The sequence below is a fragment of the Pteropus vampyrus genome, unplaced genomic scaffold, assembly GCF_000151845.1.
Source record: "Pteropus vampyrus isolate Shadow unplaced genomic scaffold, Pvam_2.0 Scaffold24, whole genome shotgun sequence".
NCBI classification, from domain to species: Eukaryota; Metazoa; Chordata; class Mammalia; order Chiroptera; family Pteropodidae; genus Pteropus; species Pteropus vampyrus.
In genome coordinates this window covers 8,679,366-8,694,580 of record NW_011888805.1, presented here as the reverse complement: position 1 = coordinate 8,694,580, position 15,215 = coordinate 8,679,366, and the positions used below count along the sequence as shown (strand labels likewise).

The 15,215-nt window shown below is 42.1% G+C and overlaps 1 protein-coding gene and 1 pseudogene across 4 annotated transcripts in view; one reads left to right on the top strand and one right to left on the bottom strand.

Moving 5' to 3' along the window:
- The window catches only part of NHSL1 (NHS like 1), a 206,534-nt gene that overhangs the window by 126,237 nt on the left and 65,082 nt on the right, over positions 1–15,215 (bottom strand). The gene's annotated exons all lie outside the window — the stretch shown is intronic.
- LOC111737245 lies at positions 14,751–14,869 on the top strand (annotated as a pseudogene).

Genomic DNA, 15,215 nt, shown 5'->3' with positions numbered 1-15,215 from the left:
AAAAAAAAAAAAAAAAATTTTTTTTTTTTTTTTTTTATTCTAACCACATCGTGGTACTTGGTTTCTAGGACGGGGATAACCACAGCCCCACACACAAAATAAAAATAAATACAAGTAAAATTTAAAAAAGGAAGCAGGGCGTTCATTTCAGGAACACTTGTCCGGACTTTGCGAAGAACAGAACCAAGGCACTCCGACTCTTTGATGTGTACCTAGCATCCCAAACTGTAATCCTACTCCTCTCCCAGGCATCTTTTTTCCACAGGGGCAGAAAGCCAGCCTTTGCGGAAGACAGAAGGAACTGCTCAGGCTGCAGAACGAGATTCAGCGTCAACCCAGGAGCCAGTTTAAAGTTCACCCGCACAGGTGACTTGGGAGGAATTAAAGAGTTCAGCTCACTTGTCACAGCACAGCGCAGAATCCTAAATCACCCACTTGCCCTCTTTCCCGGCTCAACTGCTCAGGATCCACGGGACTCCACAAACAATAAAACAGGCTGCGTGGCTAGTGCTTGGATTACAGAGTGAGCACTCACTCCCGTGAAAGACGATAGGCTTTCCCCACACCGGCGGCACCTCATTGGAGGCAGAAAACCCCGCCCCTCCAGAGTCAATACTTCAGGGGCAGCTCAAACTTCTCAACTCCAGCACGGCTACGGAAATGCAAGTCTGTACAGTATGCAGACTTCTGGGGATAAAAAATAACGATGACTTAAATATTAACTATCAGCCCACGCTTCTGAAGGTGGGATTTTGAGAAGGGGTTTTAAAAGAGTATATGGTGATAGACACGCCCAGCATTCCTAGGTGGATTCAGTAACGTCATCATGTAAGGAAATGTACTTTCAAAGAAAATAAAACGTCATTCCCAGCTTTCGGCAAAAGTGAAATGCAGCCATTCTTGCACCTGTTATCATTTCTCCTGTCTTCTACCAGCAGCCAGGGTTTGGGGCTGAGGACCCTCTTCTGCCTGCCCCCTGGCAGCCTCCGCCCCCTCATTCTTCTCTAGCTCTGAATGACAGGGAGAATCTTCTCTAGCTCTTCTCAGGGAGAATCGTCATCTCAGAACTATGCTATTAGCAATTAGTTGCAGGATCTAGTCCCCAGACTCCTATGTAAATCCTTAATCATGACATGCAAACTACCTACAGCCACAGGTCGTAATGCATTTGGGTGCAGCACTTCATCCAAGGCCAACATAATTTCATGATCTTAGGGGTGTTAAAAGTCCCTGCAACTTTCCATCCCAGGGACTTGAATCGACCTCCCCTCCCCAGATGTTTTTCAGAGTAAGGTGAATAAGCAACAAGGAGAGAATTGGGTCCATCTCACTTTCCTTTATTCAGCATTGACTGTATATGTTCAAACTAAAAATCGCAACAGAAAATAAACTTTGATTAAAAATAATAAAAGCAAGATTTTGCATCATACATCTATTGCAATTCACTGAGGTTTTTAAGAAAAGGGCTCTATAAGCTTACCAGGGCTGGGACGTTTGTAGAAAAACACAGAGCTGCTGCAAAGGGTTCCTCAGATGCATACTTCATACGACCACAGACACCATGACAGAGGACAGGCGCTAGGACTGAAGGACAAGCCACAACACGGTCTAGGTCATGCACATATGAACTCAGTTTAAAAAGCTAAAGGAGCCCTCAAGAGATCAGGTAGTTTAAATCCCTCAATTTACATATGGGGAAATTCAGGCCCAGAGAAGGTATGTGACAATACCCAGTGTCACACAGAGGAGTCAGTGAACGAGCCAGGTTGTGCCAGACACCTGCGGGTTGAAAGCTTCACTTACTGGGGATGCTAGCTATATCACCAAGCACTCTGGATCTGCTTCAGCTATTAAGCTGGAATGACACCTCAACCTGGATCCCTATTATGAGGGCAAAATGGTACGAATTATGGACAGCACCAGTGACTAACATCAAAGTTCAAACATCCAGTATTCTTTGAGCCAAAGACACTTGAGAATCAAAATATAAAAAGTAAAAAAGGCCCATCATGCCAGAAAATAAACATCTCAAATGCTGCTTACCATTTCAGAAGTTCATGGCACCCCACAGACCCCAAACGAGGAACACAATGGTTTCCTCCTGATGTCTCCATGCTGCGGCTCCATTTTTAATTTGGAAATATCCAAGCTCTGAAATAAACCTCGTGCTGTTCTTTACAATAAGTGCTGTTTAATGCTTTTCCCAGCTCAGCCTGCTCAGAGTGCACACACAGGCACACACTCGGCATAGATGAATTGGTGTCATTCGTAACTGGTGTGTTTTCCTGTAGTACCTCCTGTTCCTTCAGTCTGGGAAAGAGCTGAGAGGAGGGGCTGGAAGAACATTTACTGCCAAGGAACCAAGAAAGATAACTGTTAACTCAGGGACTAGACTCACAACTCTCCCTCAAAGTTAAGTACACACTTATGCTGAATTTCCAAAAAACAGATTTCCCATTATTCACAAGACCTGTGGGTACATTTGCATGATAACCGATTCTCCATCTATGAGCTATTCCATGTTTCTGTTATATCAGGCCATGATTATTAATCTCTCCATTTATGTAAAGGAAGGTCAAATAAATTAACTACTGTCACGACTGGATCCGAGTTCCTATGTGGACAAGATAGAATATTTTAAATCAGCTTTGGAGGAAACATTTAGATTTTAACTATCCATGTTAAATATATACTTTAACTAGCTTAGCAAATCATAAGTGGGCTACTTGCAAACCTATTACATTCATTCAAACTATATTTATTTGGTAACCAAGATGAACCGTGCATTTTAATTACCTGGACTATGAACCCAAGAGCCCTACACACCTACCCCTCCCAGCAGCAGAGTCATGGCTACCTGTGCCATGTGTGTCATGTATATATAGCTCATCTTCACACTTAACCCTGTAGTGGAAGATCCCTATTTTTAGAGTATAATTTGCTTTTTTTTTTTTTCCAAATAGCTTCAGCTATAATCTACAATGTAATAAAACATCTTAATTTAACCATTTTCCTGTGAAAATCTACAATAGAATACACTCCCCAGACCTTTTACACAGACGCGCCGAACAGATTGCCCGCATTCCTTCCTGGGTAGTGCTTTCCCATCTCCCCTCTCACTGCCAGCCTGTCAATCTAAAACTTCTGTTGTCATCATAAATGCCAATAACTGCCCCCCTCCTCCCACTTTGCTGCATCTGAGGTTCAGGCATCAGGAAATCGGATAAATCATCCTGCTTAAATTATGTTTCGCAGAGGTCGGTGAAGCCTTACAGAATGAAATTTTACATGGGCTTTGTAGCAGGGCTTTGTCACAGCCGCCTCCTAGCCAGCACCCTTGTCCTTTAACTTATGGGACAGAAGCGCAAGGGTTAAAGTGGCTGGAGGAGCAGCCTCTGGATAACACCCCCCAGGCGGATCTATACCAGCCTTATGATTTACTGCCTCTTTTATATTAAGTTCTTAGCATTTGAGGGTCATGAGAAACTTATCCATCACCACCGACAAAAGGACAAGAAATTATTGTGTATTATTTCAGGAATGATTTAAGTAACACATTAAAGAAAAGTTAACGATAAGAACTAGGAGGAACCAGAATATATTACTAAGGGAAGTTCTAGAATCATCTTCTTTGGGAATTACTGAGTCAAATGCCCATTAATGTGGAAAGATTTATTTATGTTTCTACCAAGAGTCAAAGGGATAGACTGAATACATTTGGAAAGTCCTTGCCAAAAGATACAATATTTCATGTTTTAATATATACTTGCATCTTTAAAAAGGGTTTAGCTCAAATGAAAGTTTTTGATTTAATAAAAATAGTTAAACATGACAGGATATAGGATTAGACAAACCCCTCAGCCCACTCAGGCATGTAATTGCTCCACCTGCCATCTGCGTAAAATGCCAGCCAAGAGTGGGAACTAATTTCAAGTGCCATCAGCTTTTTGGCCTCAAAGGCCACAGTTGAACACTGTGACTTAATATCCATGTGTGCCTTTTCTGCCCTAACCCTCCCCCTCTTCAAGTCTGGAAAGAAGAAGAGAGACAGAACCCTGAAGGTAGAAACCAGTAGAGAACAATGTTACACAGTTAAGGGCAGTGGGGGCGGCTGGTGTGGCTGCCAGCGGGGCCCACAGACAGAATGCTTACCAACAGAGGCAAAGGTTAAAAAAACATATACACGGTGGTGAGGAGAGTCATTCTAAACCGCGTCCTGCCCTAAAGCGGCCGTGACCGGGTAAGAGCAGTCAAGTGTGCCCCTTATCAGATCACCACATGAATCACCCAGAGGATCCACAGGGACCTTTAGCTTCTAGGACAGAGTACAGTAGGTTTTCCAACTGTCATCGCTTATAAATAATTTAAGAGCAGCTTTAAATGGAAATCTTTCTCTGAGGTAATTTGTACATACTAATAATGAAAGCTTATCTCAACATCCAGAAGTAAACAGTTTGAGCCAGACATTTATAACTAAAAAGAGAGAAAAAGAAAAAAAATTATCCTCAGGGCCACAGCAAGCCAATTCCCACAGTACACTAAAATTCTATTTCCTTGTTCACCTCCCACCCACTAAGGAATTAAACAACTGATTGACTCAAGAAAGAAGGCATGGAAGACAAAACACAGCCAATTTCCTAGTGAGGGAAGGGCCTATTTTCAGGGTTCCCCTCACCTACCACTGCTTCAATATTCAAAAGAAAGGAAAACACTGCCCTTTCACTGAGCTCTAGCTTTGAGGTTCCTTTTCACAGAATTCATAGCATTTTTCCCTAAATGGAAAGGTTAAATACATCCATTGTACTTCTACGTCATTGCAAGCCTAAATCCCACCTTTTAATGTCTTCATGTTTGAAAAGGACTCCTAAACAGATGTGACATGCTAAGCCGTAGCCACATTGTTCTCATGGGATCACTTGATATGGAAGCAATATGGCAGCATACTGCTGCTCTCAGTCCCCTGGGGCAGGGTGCACTGCCAGGGGAGGAAGCTGCCCCTGGAACAGAAGCCATCGCTGATGGATATGGTGGGCGGTCAGAGGCTCAGTGAACAGTCAACAACCAAGTGTGCATACTCTGTCCCAACCTTAACCAAGAAAATGTCCCCATCCAAGGACGTTCAGATGAGAAGGTCCCTTAAAACTGAGCATTGACTTTGAGATTCTTCTGATATAAGAAGACCAAAATGAACTTACTCTCAGATTAAAATAAAATTCCAAATTACAAAAACTTATTTTAATCATGATCTCCTTTGTACTTGGGGCCTCTGCAGTGATCCTTGAAATTATTTTTTTTTCTACTTACTCAACCAGTCCTTTGCAAACTTCATTATGCATATAAATCATGGATCTTATTAAAATGCAAAGTCTGACTCAGGTCTGTGAGGGGCCTGAAATTCTAAAGTCCTAAAAGGGACAAAGTGACACCAGTCCCCAGGCCACCTCTGAGTTAGCACAGTACTGGGCTATAACACTCCTCAAGGGCAGGGACCTCATCTTTTCACCTTCAGGTCCCTTAATAGCGCCTTACACACGACCAGCATTTAACAAATGTTGGTCAAAAGAGTGAACAACAGAATCATCCCTTAACTTCCATGTTACCTCTTTCTTTTGATCTTAACATGTTCCTGCACAAAGAGAAAACTAGACTTTTATGGTGATCATTTCTTTATGCCAAATTTCAAAAGATAAAATTTGTGGGGTGGCAAGAGAAGGGAGAGTAAAATTTGTAAACTAAAATATATATATATATATAATCTGAATTAAAGGGTTCATAATAAAATTCCACTATTTGTAGAGCAACGCCACTTCACTTTGAGAAGAGGGTTATTAAATGCTAGGCTGCATGCTCTTCTTAATGTTATGACGTCAGCACTGCGTCCATCCACCAAAAATCCAGAACCCAGTGATGCAGCCCACAATGTAGGGCGATCAACACTGAACCTGGAATCAGAAAAGCAGCCCACATTCTACCTGGTAATCCATGCAAATGGGCTGGGTCCGCCTGGGTTCTGCCATGTGAATTTAGCTACTCTATGGCAATGGGTAACTTTTTTTTTTTTTTAACATCAGTTTTTCCTGGTACATGTTTAAGACCAAGAATTTTCCAGTCAACATTAAGTGATCTGCCAAAGGGTTTATTCTATTTAGCTCTCTTTAAAACTATATTCACTATGGCTCTATAGAGCACACTGAATATATATCTGTTCTTTTAACAGACATTTTATCAATTCGGCCAGCCTTTATTGCACTATCATTCCATGCTAAACACATGTAAAATATTGCTGATACCAGCAATGATTCCACTGAACCTTAGGTCTGAAGATATGAATAAACAGAATTGGGCATAAAGTACTTAAAATTCATGTATTGTGGTACCCAGTAGCCAAATTCAAGTATGTCCCTAAACAAGGAAAGAGAATTGCAAACAGATTAGATATGGATGGATGGATGGATGGATGGATGGATGGATGGACGGAATTCCCCCTAGGCATCCCCAGAGTTAGGAAGGAGCCCAAATAAAGAAATTAGTTCAAATATTTATTGAACCAATCATCGGCCAGGCAGGCTGATACTAAAGCACAGAAGACAGGGCCCTGCCCTCGAGAAGTTTAAATTTACTGTGGGACACAGATATGCACACAGCTACTTTTAAGATAATACAAAAAAGGAAACAGAAGAAGTAAGGGCCTTGATGCATGCCTCTGAGAGTCTTTGGGGTGAAAAAACTCTGAGGTGAGTTTCCTAGACCTCAGGAAGATTTAGCCAATCGGGGTGCCTTGGTGAACCAGCTCCCTGGGGTGGGGGTGGTGGTATACAGCAGGATCTGATTTATAGTATTTCCATGGTGTAAAGACACCCAATTTCAAGCTACCAACAATTTCATGAGCAGCCTGGTTAGCTCTTAAAATTTTAAGAATTGGTTCTCGAGCCTATACACACTGGCTACGGTATACCACTGAATTTGGCCAATATGATAATTTGACAAAAAAACAATGATCTGGTAGAAAATTAATAACCCCATAATTGCTTCTTTTTTTTTTTTTTTTTAAGTATTAGTAATGGAAATGAAGAAGAACCTGTAAATGTTATCTTATATGGACAAAGGGTATGGAGATGTGATTAAGGGTCTTTGAGAAGGGAGATTATACTGAATTACCTGGGAGGGCCCTAATTGCATCTTATAAATGTTCTTTATCAGACAAAGGCAGAAGGAGATTTCAGACAGAAGAGGAAAAGGCAATGTGACCAGAGACCAAAGAGATACAGCCACGAGCCAAGAAATGTCAGCAGCCACCAGAGGCTGAGGCTAAGAGCAGGACCTTCCCTACAGCCCTGCAGGGAAGGGGAGCTCTGCCAGCACCTTGACTGCAGACTCCGGGCCTCCAAAACGGTGAGAGAATAAATTTTCAATGTTTGCAGTCGTATTTTACAGTAGCCACAGGAATATAATTCAGGGGGACACCAAGGGAGAGTTTCGCCATCTTTAAGCATTTCAGGTCATTTTGTAAGAATTCTGAGTTTTTTTCAATCTTACAATATTCAGAATTTGGAATTCCTTTTCAGGCATTTATTGTGTTGTTCATAAGAGCAAAAGTTGGGAAAATCTGGCCTAATCAGGGATTCATTGAAGTAGCCTAAACTGCCACCAATTGGCAACTTATAGAAATAATTTGACAGGAAAAATACCTAACAAGAATCTGGAAGTATATATATACCAACTGACTGAGTAAGTGGCACTCAGTTGGAGACTTACAGTGTGATTTTATGCTCTTACTTCATGAATCTTTTAGCCTGTCATATTAGGATGCCTTGCTTTCATAATAAGGAAAAAAAAGATTCAAAAGGTTAAAAGTTTCAAGGTTCTACTTTATAAAAGTTCAATTTTAGCCAATGTGGTCTGCTCTGGTTGTTTGGGGGGAAACAAAATTTAAGTTTTGAAATTACTTTCAGCTCTCTTTCTCTTTTTTATTTTTTCCTTTTTTCTTTTTTTCTTTCTTTTTTTTTTTTTTTTTGGAAATTTTATTCTTTTTAGAGCAGCTTTAGGTTCACAAAAAAATTGGCAGGTACAGGGATTTCCCATATACCCCTGTCCTCACACATGAACATATTTTTAGTTTTGTGTGAGGTAGGTCATGACGTGATGAAAAGTTTTTTTTTTTTTTTTTTTTTTTGCCAAAGTGGCATTAATTTGAAAAGCAATGTTTAAATTATTGAGACTATGTAGATGAATGTAAAAAGTAATCTTTATTTCAGAGTATTCTATCTCCTCAAGCCCAAAGTATCCCTTTTCCCCTGGGGCACAAATGAGTGAAAATAAATGAGAAATTTAAACATTAAAAAAAAAGCGGGGGGGAAGAAAACTGAAAACTTCTGAAGCGAGCCAACAGTCACAATGCCCAACTTCCTATCCAGATCATTGCCACCATCTCTCGGTAGGTACCTGTCGAGTCAGAATGAAGAAGCCATGAGCTTTCCCGTTCGTTTCTTCCCTCTAGCAAAATCTCTGTGAGATAAGTACCATCATATACATTTTATAGATACAGACACTGAGTATCAAGGTGATAAAGTAACTTGCCTAAGGTCCCCAAGTTATTAGGTAGCAGAACTGAGATTTGAACAAAAGTCTTCCTGACTCCCAAACCTTGGCCTTCCCTTCAACCGCTGACAGCCACGGCCTTCAGGTCTGTCTCACCTGGGCTACTGCAATATTTGAGCAGTGGGCCACCCTGCTTTCAGCTGTGTGCCCCCCAGATCTGTCCCCCACATGCCAGCCCACACTATACCCTAAGCACCTAGGCCCCTGACGCTCATACTCCTGCATCGGCTGGAACACTTAGCATCTTTTTCACTTGTTTAACTCTTACTCACCCTTCAAAGCTACCAGGAGCTGTCTCACTTCAAATAAGCAAATGTTTATTGGAAACGATGTCATTTAACTATTGCTGCGTAAGAAACCACCCCAAACTTAGTGGCTTAAAACAAAAGTCATTTGTGATTTCTCACCAGTCTGTGGCTCATCTGAAGGTCAGCTAATCTAGGCTGGACTCAGCGTGGGGTGGCTCTCCTCCAAGATGGCTGTCCCAGTACACTTGAGACTGAGCAACTTCCCAGGACGTGGAACTTATTTAAACTGGGGAAAGTCCTGGGAACACCAGGATGGTTGGTTACCCTACGGGTGACCACTAGGTGCTTCTCCTCCCCCTCCTAGCACCAGCAGGCCAGTCCACGCTTATCCTTCTCATGGCGATGGCACCAAAAAGCAAAGCTCACCTGCACAGCTTCTTCTGTATAACAGCTGCTAACATTCCACTGGCCAAAGCAAGTCACGTGGTCACGCCCGACGTGACTGGGGCAGGGCAAGACCTCCCCTCATCCAAGCAAGTGAGAGGGAGAACGTTACTATTTCTGAATCTCGTCCCCGAAGACACTTAAGAATTAATATATAAGCAAAGGCTCAGCCATTTCCGGAAGAGAAGCCCTCTACAAAATGTTTACAATGAAGTCTGAGTAAAGTTCCAAATCTAATTTGCCAATATAGAGGATAGCCTCATACTAACATATAACTGAAGAAATCAATAAATAATCCAAAAAAAAAAAAAGTTTTGCCACCAGCCTAGTAAAGGTAGGAGAGTGTGATGGAGGCAGAGATGTTCAGTAAGCATTCGTCAGAGTCCACAGTCCAGAGCTGAGCATAGTACCTGGGACACTGTAAATTGCCAAATATTTGACGGTCTAGCACTGCTCAGAGAGACACAGGACAAGTCAGGCCCAACTGCAACTATATTAATACTTTGATTCTCAACCATGGGCGAACATTAGAATCATCTTTTATAAAAGGTCTTTATTTGATTTTTTAAAAGCTTCATGGTCTAGGTAAGGCAGGCCCCTTTCTCTCAATTAAGAACCACTCATCGTGTGAGAGTGTTTACATTTTGTTTATAGATAGAGCTAAGTTAAATGCTAGCTCTGTGTTTCAATCAATAATATTTAACAGAAAAAGAAAACGAAGAAGCCTATCATGTTTCCAATTCTAATTTTCAAAAATGTTTTAAAAAGAGCACCAGATGCAAAGCATGAAATTAGCTTCCTCAGAAGCTTTCTCTACAACACATGGGTGCCAGTGGGGCGCAGGTGGGGACTGAAAGGCTGGTGCTCACCCAGAGAACCAAGAACAGATACTGTTTCCCACTGTCACTAGGAAAATTAAGTCCCACACTTCATGCTGATTATTTATGTTCCAGAAGCTTGGGACCAATGGCGATCCTGGAAATTATCCTGTCATATAATTTCAGTTTACAGATGAAGTAGTCTCAGAGGCTGTGTGTAACACTATGATGCTCGTTTCGTGGCTCCAAGAACCGTATCTCAGTAGTTCACCACTGTGTACCCAACGCCTAACAGGCATTCCATAAAATTTTAGAAATTGTCAGGCCTAAGTCACTGGCAAAGTTGGGACCTGGGGCCAGGAACAGTTTAAAGTAATGATGATGATGTAATCACATTGGAAATTAATGAAATTAATGGATCCTAAGAGAGGTAAGCCAATTTTCCAAGATCTCTCTTCTTCTCTCGAGTTTGAATCCCACCTGTCTTCACCACTGCCTGGAATTGCCAGAATCATGTGTCCATAGAACAGACATGTGGCATATAGAATACATTCTTTCTGAGACTGACAGGGCAAACTCCTCTCTCAGAATGTGTCATTATTCACATTTTAAGACCTGGGCTGGAAAAACACTCGAGAGAGGAGAAAATCAACTTTGTCAGATTTGCAACATTAGAGCAGATGGCTCTATTAGAAATAAGAGGTTTGCCTCACCGCCCCATTGAAAATGGTGTGTGAAATTGTGTCTCATACAGGGCCATCCTCAAAACACAACCTGGCTCGCCTGTAGTTGATCAGCAGGTGGCAGAACAGAACAATTCATCCTCCGTAGTAAAGCCCCAGACAGGAGTATTTGCATTCGAACACTGGCCACAACTGGATTAGGGACTAGCGCAAGATCCTGAAAGGTATCTTATAAAATAGAAAGTCAGGTATCCACCCACTGCAATAACCCACATGATAAAATTCAGAAGCGTCTTTTATACTTGCACTGGCTAGCATGGGTGAGGCGCTAAAGAAGCATCACAGAGGGCAGTGTCCAGACTTTAGGGCACCAAAGGCACCAACATCAGTGTTTCATAAACTTTCCTGATCATCAACATGTCCTGGGGGTGCTCATTAAAACACAGACCCCAGGGCCCCACCCCAGGTGCACGAAACGTCTGAAAAAAGGAACAGGAAATCAGTCACCTAGGGGGCTCGTCAGACAATGTGTGGTCCTGTAGGTCCTCGACAAGCTAACTTGTGGCCAGTCCTGAGATGGGCACCGTCATAACCTGCCCACATGCCGGGAACTGATTCCCAAGACTCAGGTGAGCAACAAGCAGCTGGGCAGCACTAACTAACCTCTTGCTGTTTGACATAGGGTAGGGGCCCTACTGCTGCCCCCAAGATATCTGTTCATCTGGGGGACCTGCAAGGCACCCCACCAGCACCCCTATCCTTCCTTTTCACCTCGAAACCCCATTTCTCCTATCTTCCCTCTCCTGGTTCATTCCTGCTTCCTGATGGCTGTCTGCAGCATGAATGCCATGTGCTCCCTACTTTGTATTGCCAGTCTCTTTTTCTACACATGGTGCTCCTTTCCCTCTGATCCTTTCTACTTCAAACAAGGAAATGCCTCCCACCAATCGCTCTGCTCCTCAGTACAAATTCTGTCAGGAGTCGGGACAGTCCTGGCTCGGCCCTCCCTCTTCCTTGCACCTTGGCGTTGGCTCTAATCCTCCTGCTAAACTCTAACCTCCTCCTAAAAGTTGAAAACAGCCTGACCACCCATTTCCCAACCGAGCCCTCATTGTTCTACAGATTTCTATTCTTCCCTTCCTGCCTGGTCTAAACCTTCAAGTTACCTTCACATCCAAACTCAAAGATAACCCCACTTTGAACAAACCTGAGATCAAGACATCCCTCCCCCTTTCTCCCTTTTCCTTCTACGGGAAGCGCCAGCAGCACCCAGCCTCAGACTGATCCATCTTTGCACCTCACCTGGCCTACACATCTTGCCACATCACCCTCCAATCACAGCCTTGATCTTGTCCACCTGCTCACCAGCCACCATTGCTAATGAAACTCAGGCTTCTCAGCCCCCACAATAGAGTCCAACCTGCCCTTTTGGACTCATCTCAGAAACCCTCCCCTGTAGCATCATTCCTGACTCTCTACATGTTTACTTATTTCTTCCATCCTGAGAACTCTTATGACACCATGAAGCTGATCATATAGGATTCCTTACTTTGCCTTAGGTAACTAATATCTAGCCACCCATGTTATCCCTTCTTCTGCCCACCAATGATGGGCAAATTCCTTGAGAAGGAAAAGTTTAACTCTGTGGGTGTTAGGTAAAAATTTATTTAATAGATAATGTAAAAAATAAGGCTTTATCACTTTCCTCTCCCCTCTCCGCCCAAAAAAAAACATGCCGGTAAGACATAGAGAAAAGCACAAAATTTGAATCAGGCAGAGCTGGATTGCAATCTTGATTTCAACACATATTTATTGACAATTTGATCCTGGTCAAGCTTCTGAACCCAGTTGCCCACAGAAGGAAAAAAACACACACACACAAAACAAGAATAGCAATACCGCCACCTAGTGGGTCAAGCACGTAGCACTGTAGGAGGCTCTAGATATGTAGACATTATTGTCAGACATTATCTTTTTGAACCTGAGAATTTGCAAAATATAATTAGAAAAAGGAATAGGTAAGAGACTTCTGCTACCAGTTTTTCAAGGGAAAAAAAAACCACTGGTAGTAAATATTACACTGTGGCTTAAGCCACAAGAAAAAAAGGGATAAAATTACAGAAACTTTCAAATGAAAATGTTTTTGGAGATTTTCTGCACAATTACTTTGTGATAATGTAGTCCTATAGCCATAAAACTAAAGAGAATTAGTCACGATCCTCTGCTACTTCCTGCTCCCCAAAACATTAAACTAAATAAGCCGGATTATCACTTTCAAAGAATACACAGGCAGTTTCTAATAGGCACAGCATCGATATTTGAAGGTACCTGTCAATCTAGCCTGCATGAAAGAAGACCGCTGAATGAAGAGAAGAGAACACAGATTATTTTTACACAAGACTGACTACAAAAACTAAAAATTAGAAGGTAGCAGGTATGTATGTAAGTTGGCATTCTTAAGGAAAAATGACTGTTAGTATATTTCAGTAGGATGATCTAAATATGATCTACAAACATAGTAGAGTATGTCAAGCATGGTATCTAGGAGCTATTTTATAGCTTTCAAAAAGAAATCCAGATAGAGCAAAACTTTGGCCTGTAGACAATAATGAACCTTTCTCCAACAGCACCACAGATGCCAACTGCCTTAGCCACATGAAATCAGTTCCCCACAGACTTACAAATCAAATTTTACTTGTTTTCTCATCTTCTGTTATAGACTCCCCTAGTCAAACTCTGTCATAGCAGTTCCCTTCAAATTTTAAAAATGAAGGTTCGTTTCTTGGAGCCTTGATGAATCCCATCTGAAGGCCATTAAAACACACACCCACTTCCACGCAAACCAGAAAAATCAGCAGAATTCAAAGACTCATTAAATCTTCAATCTGGAAGTTATCCTAGCAAGAAATAATTCACACCTCCCATTATGCACAGAGTGGTAGGGAAGTTTAGTGATGAGACCGCTGTCACCTAGGGGGTCAGTGGCGCCATGGGGGGACTAGAACCCTAATCTCCTGGGTCCCTTCCAGGCTTTGCCTGCTCTACCACACGTCAGGGCTGGCTCTGAACTGAGTGAGGCCCCTTGATCCTCTTCAAGTACATCAGTGAGTCATGTTTCCGTTTCCGCGCACTGTTCCAAGTCATCTTTGGTAGCAAGAGTTCATTCATTCACAGTACTGCTCACTCACTCGTCCAGAGCACTGACACACTTGGGAATTAGGACTTACCACGCCACCTTCAAATCAGGGAAGCCAATGGCTAACTAAATCTAAAAATAAAAAGAAATCTAACCCTTAGCACTTAAAGTACTTCCTTTCAACCTACTGTAAAACAACAGCCTATTTAGGAGATGAAAAGTGAGTCATTTCTTTCATCCAGCAGACAGGCTCTCCAGGCACAAACTCATGAACATTATACTTCATGGGGCCTTTTAAATATTTACTTGTTAGCAGTATTCTTCCTTTCGGGTCAAAGATTATAGTACTTAGCAACACAAAGAAAGCAGAGGGATGTAGTTATGAATTAGTAAACTGCTTTGCCAAGCCTTCCATTTGTTAATTCAGCCCAACTTCAAAGAGGATTTTAAAAGGGAGTTCAGCTGTCAAAAATTAACCCTAAGAAAATTACTGAATCAAAAAGTGACTTGGCCAGTCTTTCTCAAAATGATGTCAGGGAAAAACTGCTCAGTTGTAGGTATGGGAGCAAAAAGTCTCTTCCTATGCAAATAAGTTTGTTTAACTTAAAGTTTCTAAAGGGTTTTTTGTTTTGGTAACCACAGGACTTTCCCAGACTTTGATATGCTAATGATGCTGTAAATTTCCAAGGACGGGCATTTCAGTTTATTTGATCACATTTATCATCTGGGACCGGGCTGGGAATAAAATGCAAGCAACACACTAGGCTGGTTCGGTAGCTTCCAAACAACAGAGTAGAGAAAGGGCTTTTCTAAATTCACTTTGGTCTACGGCCATGCTACCCTGAGCAAGTCCAAAACCGTCTGATCTTGGAAGCTAAGCAGGGTTGGACCTGGTTAGTACTTGGATGGTAGACCACCTAGGAAGACCAGGTGCTGTAGGCGTAAAAAAATAATTAAAGAAATAAGTGATTGTAAACTGACAAGGTCCTTGCAATCTGTGAGGTCAACCAAGGGTCGCCTCACCATAAATGAATGAATGAATGAATGAATTCGCCTTGTATTCTCCATCTTTAGTAGCAGCCAAGGAACGGTTAGAGTTAGACTCTATTCACGACGATTTCAGGATAAGGTGGAGTCTCTATTAGTTCTAATGGGAATTGGGAGGAGGAGCCTCCACAGAGCTAAATCCCTGAGAGCTTCTCAAGGCCAACAGGACTGCCAATTCCCCCTGACTCTAAGCAAAAACAGTCCCTATACCTGTTCCTGCAGAATGACTCGGAGGAGCTGC